Source organism: Vicugna pacos, chromosome 13 (assembly GCF_048564905.1).
Source record: "Vicugna pacos chromosome 13, VicPac4, whole genome shotgun sequence".
Taxonomy (NCBI): domain Eukaryota; kingdom Metazoa; phylum Chordata; class Mammalia; order Artiodactyla; family Camelidae; genus Vicugna; species Vicugna pacos.
The window spans coordinates 25,500,599-25,514,899 of NC_132999.1; the positions used below are offsets into that span (position 1 = coordinate 25,500,599).

The following is a 14,301-nucleotide window of genomic DNA, read 5'->3' on the forward strand; positions in this document are numbered from 1 at the left end:
TTAAAAAAATATTTTATAAAGTGTGATTTGCATCAGTATGTTTTGAGGAAAGAGGGGCGACTCTTCCCTTGTGAGGTTTTCATACAAATTCAGCCATGCAGCCTCTATCTTTCCGTACAGAGTTACAGCCTTTCATTGGCTTCTGGGGACAGAAGAGAGAACCATTTGAAGTGTGACTGTGGTTTGAGAGTTTTGACAAGAACTCTTCAAGGTATCATAGAATATTAGGGTTTTGAAGGGGAATTTAAAGGTCTCATTGCCTTATTGCCAAGACTTCTTTCCCCCATTCACTTCCTCCATCTGAAGCTTGAGTTTCTCCATCAAATTCCTGCCAAGCCATCATCCAACCTGTATTTGATTAACTTCTGTGCCAGGAAATGATTTACCTTCTGGTGACACCCACATCATCACTGGACAGTGCTTTCATTTTGTGGCAGGTGCTTCATTTTAGTCTAACTATTCTTGCACTAACGTACTTTAAAGGATCCTTTTTATTTTTATTTTTTAACACATTGCTTTGGCAGTACTATGCACAATATACAGCACTCTTTTTATATTGAGGGTATAATGTCTGATTCAGGACTTGCAATATTAGCACGGATACCTGCGTTGGGCCATGAGAGAGTAGTCCCCGTAAAGATATGTGGTCTGGCTGGCTACTCCACTTCTTTTGTGCCTACTGTTTTTAAAATTGTTTAAATTAAGATAACATAGACATAGATTGAAATGCATAGATTTTAATAGTAGTTTGATTAATTTTGACAAATATCTTTGCCTATATAAACCAGGGCTACATTAAACATACAGCATATTCCTTCATTACAGAAAGTACCTCGTGCCCTTTCTGGGCAATCCCCCTCCACAGAAGCAACTAGTGTTGTCGGAGCCAGCCGACAATCGATCAGGTCCAGAAAACCTGTGCTGCAGGACTGAGAAAGAAAGACAAGACTAAAAGGTGGGGTTGAGAGGGTCTCATTCTAGCCCGCAAGACGCTAGGTCAAGAGTGGACGACGAGTTTATTTCTTGCAGTTAATTTATATGATTTTAACCCATTAGCTCATACATTCCTGCATGTAGGCAAAGGTATTGTTTTAAGGCACATTAACAACGTGTACTAAAATCATTAACTTGTAAATTGTTACAGACATCATTATTGTTTACAGTTCTCGTAAAACTAAGATTAAGAGTTCCTGGAACCAAGATGATAAACTAAGGCATTGTTCCTCTAAGCTAACATCGTGTGTACTATTATCTCAGGTGATTGTTCTTCAGGCTAAGATCACTAACTTGCATGCCGATTGTATCTCTCCTTCCAAAGGTCCTTAGTGACTTGATAGCTCAGGATGTTCCTTCAGGCCTTAATGCATCTGGCACATTCCTCAAAGGGGTGGCGGGACAGAGATTGTCCTTGAGAGATCAACCTCAGAGCCTGACGCCCTGCACTGTGGGAGTTTAGGCCCAACCTCTGTGCTCGGCAGTCCTCAGGTCATGAGTGGCCCCCCGCATAGTGTTCTTATTTTTCTTATAGATTTATTTTGCCTGTTTTTGATCTTCATATGAATGGAATCATAGTAATGTCCTTTTTGAGTCTGACTTCTTTCACTCTGTTTTTTTTTTTTAAAGATTTATCCATGTTGCTATACCTCTCAGTGGTTTGTTTTGTTTCTTGCTCAGTAGTATTCCACTGTGTGGATAGTCTACAGTTCGTTGGTCCATTCTACTGTGGAAAGAGATTTGTGTTGTTTCCAGTTTGACCTGCTATGAATAAAGCTGTTATAAACTTTCGTGTGTGTGTGCGTGTGTGTCTGTGTGTGTGTGTCTGTGTGTGCGTGTGCCTGCACACGTTTTACTTCTCTTGGGTAAATACCTAGGAGTAGAAAACCCATAGGTGCCCAGAATAGATGTACCTTAATGTTATAAAAGTGTGCCAGGCAGTTTTTCAAAATTGTGATCACATTTTACACTTTCACAGCAATGTATGAGAGCTTAACATCCTCATCAGTATTTAAGGTGATTAGACTTTGAAGTTTTAGCCATTTTAGTGGGTGTGAAGTGATCTCTCAGCATGGTCTTCTTTGTGTGTTCGTTATGATCAGTGATGTTATGCACCTTTTCATATGCCTATTGGATATTCAATGTATCTTCTTTTGTAAAGTGTCTTCTGTCCATTTTAATTAGGCTGTTTATCTTTCATTATTAATTAATAGGAGTTATTTGTATTCTCTGAATTTAAGTCTCTTGTCAGATATATGTGAGTTTTTTCCTCCAAGTTTGTGGTTTACTGTTAACTTTCTCAATTGTTGTCTTTTGATCAGCATGTTTTAAATTTTGATAAAGTCCAATTTATCATTTTTTTATGTTCAGTGATTCTGTGTCCTAAGAAATCTGTGCATCCCTCCAAATCATGAAGATATTCTCTAAAGTTCTCCTCTAGAATTTTTACCATCTTAGCAATTATATTTTAGTCTCTGTATGGTATGAGGAGGGGTTGAGGTTAGTTTTTTTCCATATATTTATCCAGTTTTTACAATACTATGTTTTAAAGACTTTTCTTTCCTAAATGAATTGCATTGGCACTTTTGTATAAAAAAAATCAATTGACTGCATATGTGTGGGTCAGTTTTTGGATTTTCTAATCTGTTCTATTGATTAATTTATCTAGCCTTGGTGCCAATACCATACTGTTTTGATTATTGTAGCTTTATAATAAGTCCTGAAATCAGGTAGGATAAGCTTTCTAATTTTGCTCTTCTTTATCAGGATTGTTTTGGCTATTCTAAGTCTGTTTGCATTCCCATACACATTTTATAATTAGTTTGTCAATTTCTTGAAAAAGTGTTTTGAGCTTTCTATTGGAATTGTGCTAAATTCATAGCTCAGTCTGGGGAGAAGTGACATCAACATTGAGTTTTCCAAACCATGAACATGGTATGCATCTCCATTTATTTGGGTCTTCTGTAATGGTTTTCATCAACATTTTGTAAGTTTTGGGCAGAAAACTTGCACAGATTTTGTTTAGTCTATTTCTAAGTATTTTATGATGTGCTATTGTAAATGGCATTTAAATTTTTCATTTTTCAGCTTCCTGACTAGCTGCATAACTTTGGGTAAGGTATTTAAGCTCTCTGAATTTATTTCTAACCTGCAAAATGTGAGTTCATGTTCTCCTTAGAATAAGGCCAAGTGTAAACATATATAAATAGCTTTTTGGAGTTCTTTTAGTATTAAATAGGAAAACTTAGAAAGCTCATTGTGCAATACTTGGTATATTAGGCAAAATTCTTTTGGTAAAAAGTGAAAAAAAAACCCAACTCAAGCTGGTTTAAGTAATAGAGGGAATATTTTGATGTATATAACTGAAAATCTGGGTAGGGGAATAGTAGTTGGCTCAGGCATGGCTAAACCAAAGCCCTTCAACAATGCCCTCAGAAATCTCTGTTTTCTCATCTCTCAGTCCTGTTTTCTTCTCCTGTAGTTTCATTCTCCGAAGGCTTTTCTTATGGAATGTGTTCCTGCAGCTCCAGACTTTCCAGTGTCCAGTCCAGCGGTAAAGAGAAAGCATTCTTCCCAGTTGATTTATCAAAAGTACATAGGTCAACCATGTGAGCACCCCTGAATTGTGGCCACGAAGCGTGTTGTACCTGTCCATTCCTGGAGCTGGGGGCAGAATCAGCTCTAGCAGAACTCAACGGGAAAAAGTATTATTGAGATGGGGGGATGGCTCCCTAACGAAAGCCGAGTGTTGTTTATAGAAGGAGGAGGAATGGCCCCAGAGAGGCAAACAACAAATATTTGTCAAACCTTTAACACAGTAGCCACAAAATACATGGCAGCTGTAGCGTGTGGTATGTGGATTCTTCACTGCTTCTGAAACTCTAGGCATCAGAAACTTGGTTGTTTTTCTGATAGCTTTTAGTCTACTTCTGTTTTCAAGCACTAATATCACCTTAAGCTCCACTTTATGAGTGAAAAAAAATTGGGGGTTTGGATTGGAACTTAAGAGCCCTTTGACAATCACTTTAGCTCTCCACTTTGTTTCTACGGTGCATTTAGCTAAAAAGAGCAGACTGGTGGCATAAATACAATTGCAGTGTTGCTGCTCTTCTCCACCTCCTCACTGGAAAAAAATAAAAGGAGTACTATTTATAGCAGCTGCAAACCAGAGTCAAGTTTAGTAATACTGCCGCACAATCTTTCCCTGGAATCAAGCAAGACCACTATTATGAAAGAAGGGAAGTTCTGTTTTGATGAAACCATACAGAAAAATTTTTTTCATTGCTTTTTGGATTTCAGAAGAGAAATAGTAAGTGGATATTTTACTTGTGTGTCCAGGGCATACATGAAAAGCATCCGAAACGTGGTTAATGAAAGGTTTTGCAAAAATATCTTTTCTGCTTTTTTTTAAAAAAGTGGACTTCTTTACTTTCACACTAAATTCCAAAGTCCTGAACATGACAAACAGGACCCTTTGCAATGTGTTGATGTTGCTTCTCTAGGGTCAACTCCAGCCAAATCCATAAAAGAATCTCTTCTGTGTCTTTGTAAATTCTCTTTTCTTTGCCTGAAATACCCTTTCCTGTTTCATCTGGCTACTCAGTTAGCTTTCAAGATGATACCATTTCCTTCACGAAGACTTGACATCCTACTCTGGGTTAAATGCCCCGACGGGATGCTCTCCCAGCATCCTGTACTTAGCACTATCATAGCATTTATTGCAATGTGATGTGATGATATGCTCCCTTCAGGGGCCTTTGACTTTAAGAGCAAGGTGTTTTGCTTGTTTTCTTTTTCTGCAATGCTCCACATAGTGTCTAGTATAGAGTAAGCAATCAGTAAACATTTTTTGAATAAATGAATAGAATCTGAATGTGAACATGAACTTGAATGAAAGGGACCGTGAGAGGCTTCTATCTATACCTTTGGTATTAACCTTTGTGCATTCTCTATGTTAGTATACTTTGAACACATGATGACTCTAACAAGCTTGGTAGAAATGTTCCTACTGAGCACTGTTCAAAATTTTATTAATTTGAGCGCTTTATGTGTGTAGAAATATTAGCATATTCCTGGCATATGCAAGCACTACAAATTCTTTAATAAACAGTGGCTATGTAATAATTTGTGTTTGAAACCCCCAGAGCTTACAGCTCAAATTCATTTTATTATGCTCTATCCAATGAGAGGTATATTTGAAACGATTGTAGGAATAACAGAACTTTAAATAATATATGATACACAAAATGAGCTACTTTTCATCCCTTTCTTTGGAGGAGTAATTACTGCTAGCTGGATTTATGATTTCTGACATTTGGTTTTGCTTTCAATTGTAGGTCAGTTTCAAACGGCACTTACATAGCCTGTCCCTCTGGGTGCCTTAAGAATCATGTGCATTGAGATGAATTATGTGAAGTTCAATAAAACTCCTTTCTGCCCATCTGCATGCTTCTCATGCCCGTGTTTTTTTATTCAATTGACTCAGAGCTCCTCAAAGGCAGGATCTGTTTCTGATTTACCATCGTTATTTCCAATGCCTAGCACGATGCCTGATATATAAAATAGACTCCGTAAATGCTCGTTGATTTAAAGCCAACTATTTTGGAAGGATTCTGGAAAGAGAACCATTGTTTTCTGGGTGATTTATTCGGTGCTAGCCACGTTCAATATAGTTTCTCTTTTAAGGCTTGTGCAATCTCATGAAACAGGTTGTCACTGTTGTAGAACTGAGAATTTTGAAGCTCAGAGAGGTAAGTAACGTGTCAAAAATGACTCAGACCCACCAGATTCCAAAGTCCACATTCTATCCAATACAAACCAATAGGAGTACTTCTCTACCTGGGCCATCATGCAGGTTAAATGAGTTAATGAATGTAAAGTACCCAGAACAGTGCCTGGAACATAATCAGCAATACATACATCTGTGCTGCTCTTACTACGCTGTTTCTCATAGTGGATGATAAAGGAATGTTTGACTTTTTTTCTTTATGCCACACATAATACAAATGATATTGTTATTTAAAAGAGAAAAAGAAACAAAAAACACCCTAATATTTAAATGAGTTGCTTCTTGACACGTTTAGCATAATAACTTAAAGTGGTACTTTCAGATTTAGTTTGGTTTAACCCTGAGGAGTATTATTAGGTCCTTGGTGGGCAGCGTGCATGCAATTAGAATCTGCAGAAGTCTTCCTTCCAGCCTGGAGCTGGAAACAGCTGTAGCTTGTTGCCCCTGTTGGATTTAATGGGAATTTGCTCAGTTTCTGTGGTGAACCTTGTCAGCACTGAATAGAGACAGAGTTTACAAGAGTGTTTTCCATTTCTGTTACTCGGCCACTCAGGGTCGGCATTTCCTTCCAAGACTGGAATCATAACCTCACTTAAAAATAGAAGAAGGTGGAAGTGGGTGGAGGTTGGGGGGGTGGTAGCTGAAGGCAACAACTCTCACATGCAAGGCCTCAAAATGTTTGTAAATGGTTTTGATGTTCCACAGCTGTCTCAAGTATTGAGTAACTTCAGTGTTTTTTGGTAGAGCGAACAAAAAGTTAGATCTATGTTCAGTCACCTGATTTGGCATTTGTCCTGGTCGCTTAAAGTGTAGAACAGATTTCTGTACTCCCGTCCCCTATTTCAGTGAGGTCTTCTGTGATTTGTCTCTGTCCCCTGGTTTCCTTTGTATTGAGTTCAGACTCCGGAGTTCTGTCTTTATAGATGAGGAAACTGAAGTGTTTCATTAATCATAATAGATTTGCCTGGTGAGCTTGAACTTCCTACTAAATATATCTTAAGTGTTCGGTAGCAACTCTTGCCACTTTCTAGAACTTTAAAAAAGTTGGAGAGACAAGCCACTTTCCCTGGGTCCCCACCAGTAGGCTCTCGGGTCACACCTGGAAGTAAACAGACACAGTAGCATCCATAGTGGTACCTCCCTCCCACCTTGTTGAGAGTTTCCTAGCATCAGCTATTCTCCCAAGATTGCATCCTGCCAATGACCTCACAAATTTTTCTTGTCTCTATGTAAATTGCTATCTTTTCAGGAGGTGCGTGACAGCCTCCGTTTGCTGGGGCCTCCATTTGTACAGAAGCTGTTATTATGGAATAAGTTTAATGGGTCGTGAATTTTGTGGAGACAGGGAGGGTCTTTCCATGACTCTCTTCTACCAGCCATGGACCTACTGGCTCCACAAGGAGTGCATTAGGCTAAATATTTTTAGCCCATTGACTCTAGAGGTAATAACCCTAAATGCTTCATTAAATTTTCATGGGTGAGTGATAGAAGCCACGAGGGGAAAAAAAAAAAAAACCCCACCAAATCTGCCACATTAGCATTATTATTACCCAGCTGGAGGACAAGAGTGTGGCCCCTACAAAGAATAAAAATAAACTTTTTAGGGAACTGTTGCCCGTCTCTTCCTTTCCTATCCTGCACCCTGCTCCAACAGCGCAGGACTTGATTTAATTTCTCCCCTCCTACACCTTGGTATTCGGGACTCTGGAGATGGGTGTGTCACCTCAGGCATTTACTGGAGTTGAAACCAGTATCAGGGCAGAAGAATTTTCAGGCTGGCACAATATTTTCTGCGATTTGGCAGATCTTTGTAAACTAAGATCAGAAGTTGGGAGCAACTGGTTGCGTTCAGGCTGGGGCCTTCTCCCGCGCGTTCTAATCTGGGAATTGTTTACTCCTGGGCATTCTGAGAACCGGCGTTGAGAGGATGGACGGGAGGGAAAGCATTTAACTGGGGTCTGCACACCTTCAGGGACCTGAGACCTTCCCTAGGACTCAGGAAAGCGTGACAGAAGCACGTCTTCTCCCTCTCCCAACTTTGCCTGGGAAGCCTCGGCGACAGGGTTGGCCTCTGGGAACTAGCGCCCCCTCCTGCGTTGGGAAGTAGGGGGGCAACACGCCCGCGCGCGACTTGCTCTCGAGTTTTCTTTCGCGTACCGGCACTCTTCACGTTTGGGTGTGCGTGTGTTTGGAAGCTTGGATAAAAAAGGGCAAACCCTAGAGAAAAGTGAGGGAGCCCCGGCGGGGGCGAACGGTGGCGGTGGTGGCAGAAACACTGGGTACTTTGTGAAAAACCCGGGTCTGGCGGCTTTCACCCCATCTCGCTCTCATCCCCTCCCCGCCCACGCAGCCGGGGCGGGGACCCGGTGCTGCGGGCTCAGCTCTCCCTCTTCCACGCCGGGATGGGGAGCGAGCGCCAGGGCTCCGGAGGCGCGACTGCGAACCGCGGCGCCCCGGCTCGCCCGCTCGCTCGCTCTTCCTCCTGCTTGTCCTCCTCGTCGCCACGGCGACTCGGCTAAGCTCTCGGAGTGCGCTCGGGCGGGAGCGGGATCCGCGAGGCGGGGGCCAGGGGCACGGGGCGGGCGGCCAGGCGGCGGCAGCGGCGGCGGGACGCGAGCAGGTGAGCGGCGCCGCCGGGCGCCAAGCGGGCGCGGGGCCGACGGGGCGGGGGCGCGTGAGGAGGCGGGTCTGCGCGCGGGGCGGTCTCCTCCCCCTGCTCTGACGCGGGGCCCGTGGCTCCCGGGGAGGATGGACCCAGCTCGGCGCTCGCCCGGGCTTCCCCGGGCTGGAGAGCGCGCCTGAGTGCCGCCGCCCGCCGGGCATGGGGAGCCGCTTCCTGGGCGGCTGCGGCAGTGGAGGAGGATGGTCGCGGCGAGCCGAGGTGAGGTGCTGCGGGGCTTCGCGGCCGCCCGGGAGTTCAGCACGGGCGGGCGCCTAGCGGAGACTCGGCGCCTGGACGCCTCCGCTGGGTCCCCAGGCGCGGAGGAGGGCTCCTGTGGCGCACCTCTCGGGAGTTTGGCTTGGGAGTGCGGCGGGGATGGCGACTGCATTTTTCCGCTCCCTTCCTCCACTTGCTGGGGGAAAAGCCGACTCTGCTCCTTCCTTTTGGGTTTCTCTCCACCACCACCCCCAGTCTCCCTACTTCTGACCACGCGCGGTTCTCTTTCCAGACCTGCTCACCCAGTACACTGTTCTCTCTCCGGGACCCTCTGCATCCTCCTCACTCCTGCGGCCCCGGCTCTGTCCGGCCATAGACCTTCTTTTTCCCACTCTAAAACCTATCCGGTACCCGGGAGCCCTTCCCCAGCCATGCTTGCGGTGCCCCCCTCCCTCCCCGCCCCCGTCAACTCCCAGTCGGACCCTCTTTCCTCCTCCGCCAAACACTGTTTTCACTTCCCTACTCCTCGGCAGCGCTGCGGTTCTACCCTGACCTGTGGAAAACCAGATCTATCCCAGAAACCCCTACCCTTTCGCAAACACGGTCAGAACTGGACTCTGCGTCTCCTCGGAGCCCGTCTTTTTCCCAGTCCTGCGTCGACTCGGTTGTCTGCTGCCGCCCCCTGCATTCCATTCCCCAGGCGCCCCCACTCCTGTTTTCTCTCCTCTCCAGCCCGCCCCTCTTCTCTCTGCTCCGGACTCCGCGCTTTGCCTCAACTGCAGAGCTCAATTGTGTGTGTTTTTTCAACCTTACTGGGGAAACTTTAAAATCCGCGTGGTTTGGTTCATAAAGGAGCCCTAAAAGGAGGACTCAGCCGCCCAGACCTTGGAGTCAGGGAGTCAAGGATAGGGGAGGTTGTGTCGTGGCGTCGGAAAGAGGCTGTTGGTTAAGTGTACCAAGTAAATTTTAAAACCGTGGTTGCTGCAGCCAGGGCTCTCCTGCCCACGCTGGCTTGTCCCGCGGAGTATTATTGTAACCCCTGGTGGGAGGGCGCGTGTACTCTGTGCACTTTTAAAACGGATTTTTTTTTAATGTGGTGGTCCTGGAGAGGGCGAGGGGTAGGGGCATGAGGGCAGGTTGCTGGACGAGGCTGACCCGTCGTTCCCTCCGGGACCCGCGAGACTGTGTTTCACTCTCTGTTAACTATCCTCCACCCCCAACTGCTGCACAGAAGTCCTCATTGTTGGGGGTCTGCCTGGGCACTTCCGCCTGGGCTGGGAGAATCTGGAGGAATTGGGTGGGGGTGGGGAGGCCGGGGGCGCTGGGCGGCCGAGGTCTGGCTCCCGCCCGCTTTCGCGGCGGCGGCGGCGGCGGCCGGCGTGGAGAGCGCCGCGGCGTGGGCATCTGCGCTTCGGCACGTGTCTCCTAGGGTGGGGTGCGTGCCCGCGTGGGTCGGTGTGTGCATGTGCGTTTGGAAGCCCGGGCTTATTCCCTTTAGACAGAGGGGCGAGTGGAGAGGTTGTGAAAGCGAGTCTGTCTTTTGATGCCCGGAGCTGGGCGGACGGGCGAGCCTTCCAAGAAGGATGCTACAATACAGCTCGTGGTGTGCCGGCGGGGACCCGAGCAAGGATCCGCTGCTGTCGCTTCTCGCTCCCTCCTGCTGGCCCGTTGAACGCACTTGCAAAATGTTGATGGTTTTGAATAAAGGCCTTGTGGGGGTTCCTCTGACACTTCATCACACTTAACATGTTTTCTAGTAATCATATAAATTAAAGGTGGCTTGCGTTCAGAACCCCCTAATTATCCGGTTCACGTTTGTACATTTATGTGCCAATTATAGGTCTTCGGGAAATCCATAAAATTATAAACCATCCCCACCCCCTGAATTAGCACCCATTGTTTTTATTATCTCAGCGATGAGTGATTCTGGATGGAACCCTGAATTGCACGGGCAAGATAGATGAGGAGGGGGAAGTGGAGAGGTTGGATGGAGTAGGAACGCTTCGCAACTCCCCCACCCCCATCTCTTTCACTCCCTATCCTGACAAGGCTTGGTGACAATTCTGGAATCTGAAAGGGATCAAAGATTTTCCTGATTTCCTGTTGAGGAGGGCGACCTAATCAAAGCTGTATAAAAGTCAACTTCTAAGCAATCAGAAATCGTCTGCTGATGTCCTTGATTGAAATCCCCGCTTTCAAATAGAGTATTGAAAAACTCGGAGAGACGGCTTTTGAAGCGCTATTGTTCTTTTCCGTACACAGAGGCCCTCTTAAAGGTTTAGGAAGTTCAAAATGCAGTGATTTGAAAGACTGGCATTGTAACTGGCGACGCTGGAGGATCGGCAGGGAGGAGAAGAGAGACCGACGGTGGGGAGTACAAACGTGTTGTTACTATCTATTTGGGAAGTGCCCGCTATCAAGTGGGAATTCAGTTCTACACATCAAGTTAGCAATTAAATCTCTTCAGCAGATTTAGAAGGCGATTTTTAGGAGAGTTTTTTTTCTTTCTTTTGGGTGGTGGTTTGCTTAAGGTCTGAATGGGCATATCTGAAACATTTAATCATGTTCATTGTATTCAACAATAAAATCTGAATAAAAATAAAAATTACTTATTGTTGATGAAGCTCCTCTCACAAGCTGTTTCACAGTATGTTTCATTTGCAAGACAGACCATTGTGTGAGGCAGCCGGGAAGAGATGGCATCACTTACTGTTCATTTTCTCCCGAAGCCAGGGAGGAATATGGCGCTCCTGGTCCCCGTTTGCTCTCCAAAGTCATTTTTCTTAAATGGGTAGGCGTTTGGCTTGGTACCTGATAGTACCCATCTTAAAAATTGCATTTGGTTGATTTCGGGTGCTTGGAGCCACCCTGCAGGCAGAGGAAGCATCTAATTGAGGAAGCATTTCATTTTGATAATTGACTCAAGTCAAACATTTTGTTTTTGCTGGGATATAATCCCTCTCTCAAACTAATAAAGCTAACAAAGCAAGAAGATCACAGTTTATGTCTTTTAGATGGCACTTTAAAAAACTGCATAAACTGAAGGCTGTTGTCAGGAACTTTGTTACTTAGGACTAACTGTAACAAAAAAAAGTTCACCAGTTAAGTGAGGATAAATCACTTGACCTCTCGGAACTGCAGTTTCTTCATTTGCAAAGCAGGAAAAATACATACTTTGTGGGGAGTTTTATGGGGAAAAATGTCTCATTTGGTGCTTTGGCACATACGATTTCAGGAGAATGGTAACTTTAGCATGGAATTCTGCTAAGGCAAGAGGATGGTATTTGGAATTGGAAGGTCAAGGTGGAATCCAGGTACTAGATTGGCAAATTATCTCTCTTATAAAAAGGTAGGAGTAACTAATCTTTGTGGAGTACTTACTAAGAATCAGATACCCTTTTAAGCACTTCTCAGGCAATAATTTATTTCATTCTTCAATAACTCTAGGTGGCGGATACTTGTATTCTTATTCTGATTTGATTGATAAGGAAAATGGGGCACAGAGAGAGTTGGTAACTGGTCCCCAAGGTCACACAGCAACTAAGATGTAGACCTTCAATTTGAATCCAAGCATTCAGGTTCCAGGGTCTGTGCTAACAACTGTGTTACGCTACCTCTGAGTGGTGAGGTGATCTCAAATATCTCCCAGGGTGGTTGTCACATTTAATGGGGAATAATGGAATAGTTAGACTTCCCGTGGGAGCAAACTACAGGTTGTTTTCAGTTTCAGATGCTGACAACATAAAATGGATGTTGCTCTGTTGCCAACAGGGCATTAGGTTGACGGTGGATATTTTGAACACTTGGATGTTGTGACGGGTTGGTTCACGTCTGTCGACTTTGTTAACATATTCAGTAACTGGGTATGAGGGGGTTGCATTACTGCTCTTGTTGGTAACCAACAAGGGGTAAACAGAGATTCTCAAAATTAAAAGGTGGTATAACAGGTGTTTAGAATTCTGGACTTGAGTGCTAGACCGCCTGGGTTCAGACCTCAGTTTCCCCAGCCTCGCCTGCTGTGCAGCCTTGACCAGCTTATCCAACTTTTCCGTGCTTCAGTTTTCTCTATGATGAAGTAACAGTACCTGCTACATAAGATTGTTGTGAGAATTGTAGGAATTAACGCAAAGTACTTAGAACAGTGTCCAGCACAGAATGCTATTTAACTGTTAACGTTATCCTTCAAATGAGATAAAAATCCTTCCCCTTGATAATAAAAAGTTTCTTGTTTGTCACTGATAATCCTAAGGCTTAAATATCCTAAAAGTATCTGGCTTGTTTTTCTTTTTTCTCCAACCAGGAGGCAGAGAGGAAGAGAGATACTTAAGGATTTCAGGCAAAGGTTTCGTTTTGGTTAGCTTATTGGCAATATTTCCTTGAACATCTCCCTCTCTTGGGGAAGGGAAGGGTAAGGTACACATAATGCTAAAATCCCCACGCCACTGCACTTTTCAGCAGTTGTTTTTCAAGGAAATAAAATGACTGTTGGATTGATTAAATTCTAGAAGTAGTTAACTCTCTCAATTTGCAGATTGGAACACAAAGCAGGCTTGGGGTGACACGTAACTGTATGGCTGAGGGTCATCATCAGAACCCGGAATTCTTTGTCTTGTGCCCCTTCTAGACCAGACTGTTTCCTATACCAGGAGAGAGCAGAGGCCTGAAATAGATACAGAACTTGAGCAGGAAGGGATGGTGGGAGGAAGGGTGAGTATTGCCAGGCTAAGAGCAGAAGCCAGCCAGAGGTTCTGTGCTGGAAAAAAAGTGTCCAAGAGGAAAGAAAACCCCTCCTCTTGGGTTATAGCCGTGAAAACTAGCACTGAACTCAATCTGTGAAATGTGTGTCAGGATATGAACCTGTGTTAAAAAAAAAGAAAAGAAAAGAAAAGAAAAAAGACATTAAATCAATTAATCACTTGAACACTTCCCTTAGGTTGGAGAGCAAATGATCAGGTTTCTTTTTCTTTGAGATGCTCTTTGTATTTTTCTTCCATTTAGTCCCGAGATACGGGAAGGTTTTGGTTCAGGAATCATAAAACTCCTCTGGCTTCTATTTCATGAAATATGCAGCATATTCTATTGGAAAGAAATTGCCAGCTTGCTTTTATTATTATTATTTCCTTTTCTTTTAACCTGACATATAACCAATCTACAGTGCCAGTGGGGGATTCTCATAAAGAGAAGAGAAAACAGAAATAAAATTCTCCTGAATAGGCCAACTCATAGCTAAAATGATGAAAGTTTTGTGGTAGGGAAGATGGGTTGTTTGGCTTAGGGGATAAGATTGGAGGCGGGCCCTCTCAGACAGATGTATCAAGGTCAGAGTGAACCCAAGTCAGCGGTGTTGACCTCCTGCAGTGAGCTGGAAAATTACCAACCCTGAGTATCAGCTATGAGCTTCATACCAATTTCTGATTCTTTTTGTTGGTCAGTCTCTCTGTCTCAACTGGCTCTGTCTGTCCAGTCTTCATCAGTTAAGCCCTCTCTTTCTTTGTCTCTCCTTGTGTTCATCTGAGTCTTTTTGTCTCTTTCAGTCTTTACATTTGTTTATTCCTATTCTTGTTAGTGTCGTGATCGACAGATACACCTGAAAATTATGAATATGCATGAAGAGTGTCTGGGAAGTTAGGTCACTCAGGTC

General features: G+C 44.3%; 1 protein-coding gene across 1 annotated transcript in view; it reads left to right on the forward strand.

Moving 5' to 3' along the window:
• Positions 1–8,522: 8,522 nt before the first annotated feature.
• DAB1 (DAB adaptor protein 1) overlaps positions 8,523–14,301 on the forward strand; it is a 386,755-nt gene continuing 380,976 nt past the window's right edge. The window contains exon 1 of the mRNA XM_072974349.1: positions 8,523–8,663. The gene's annotated coding sequence lies outside the window, so the exon portion shown is untranslated. The remainder of the gene's footprint in view (positions 8,664–14,301) is intronic.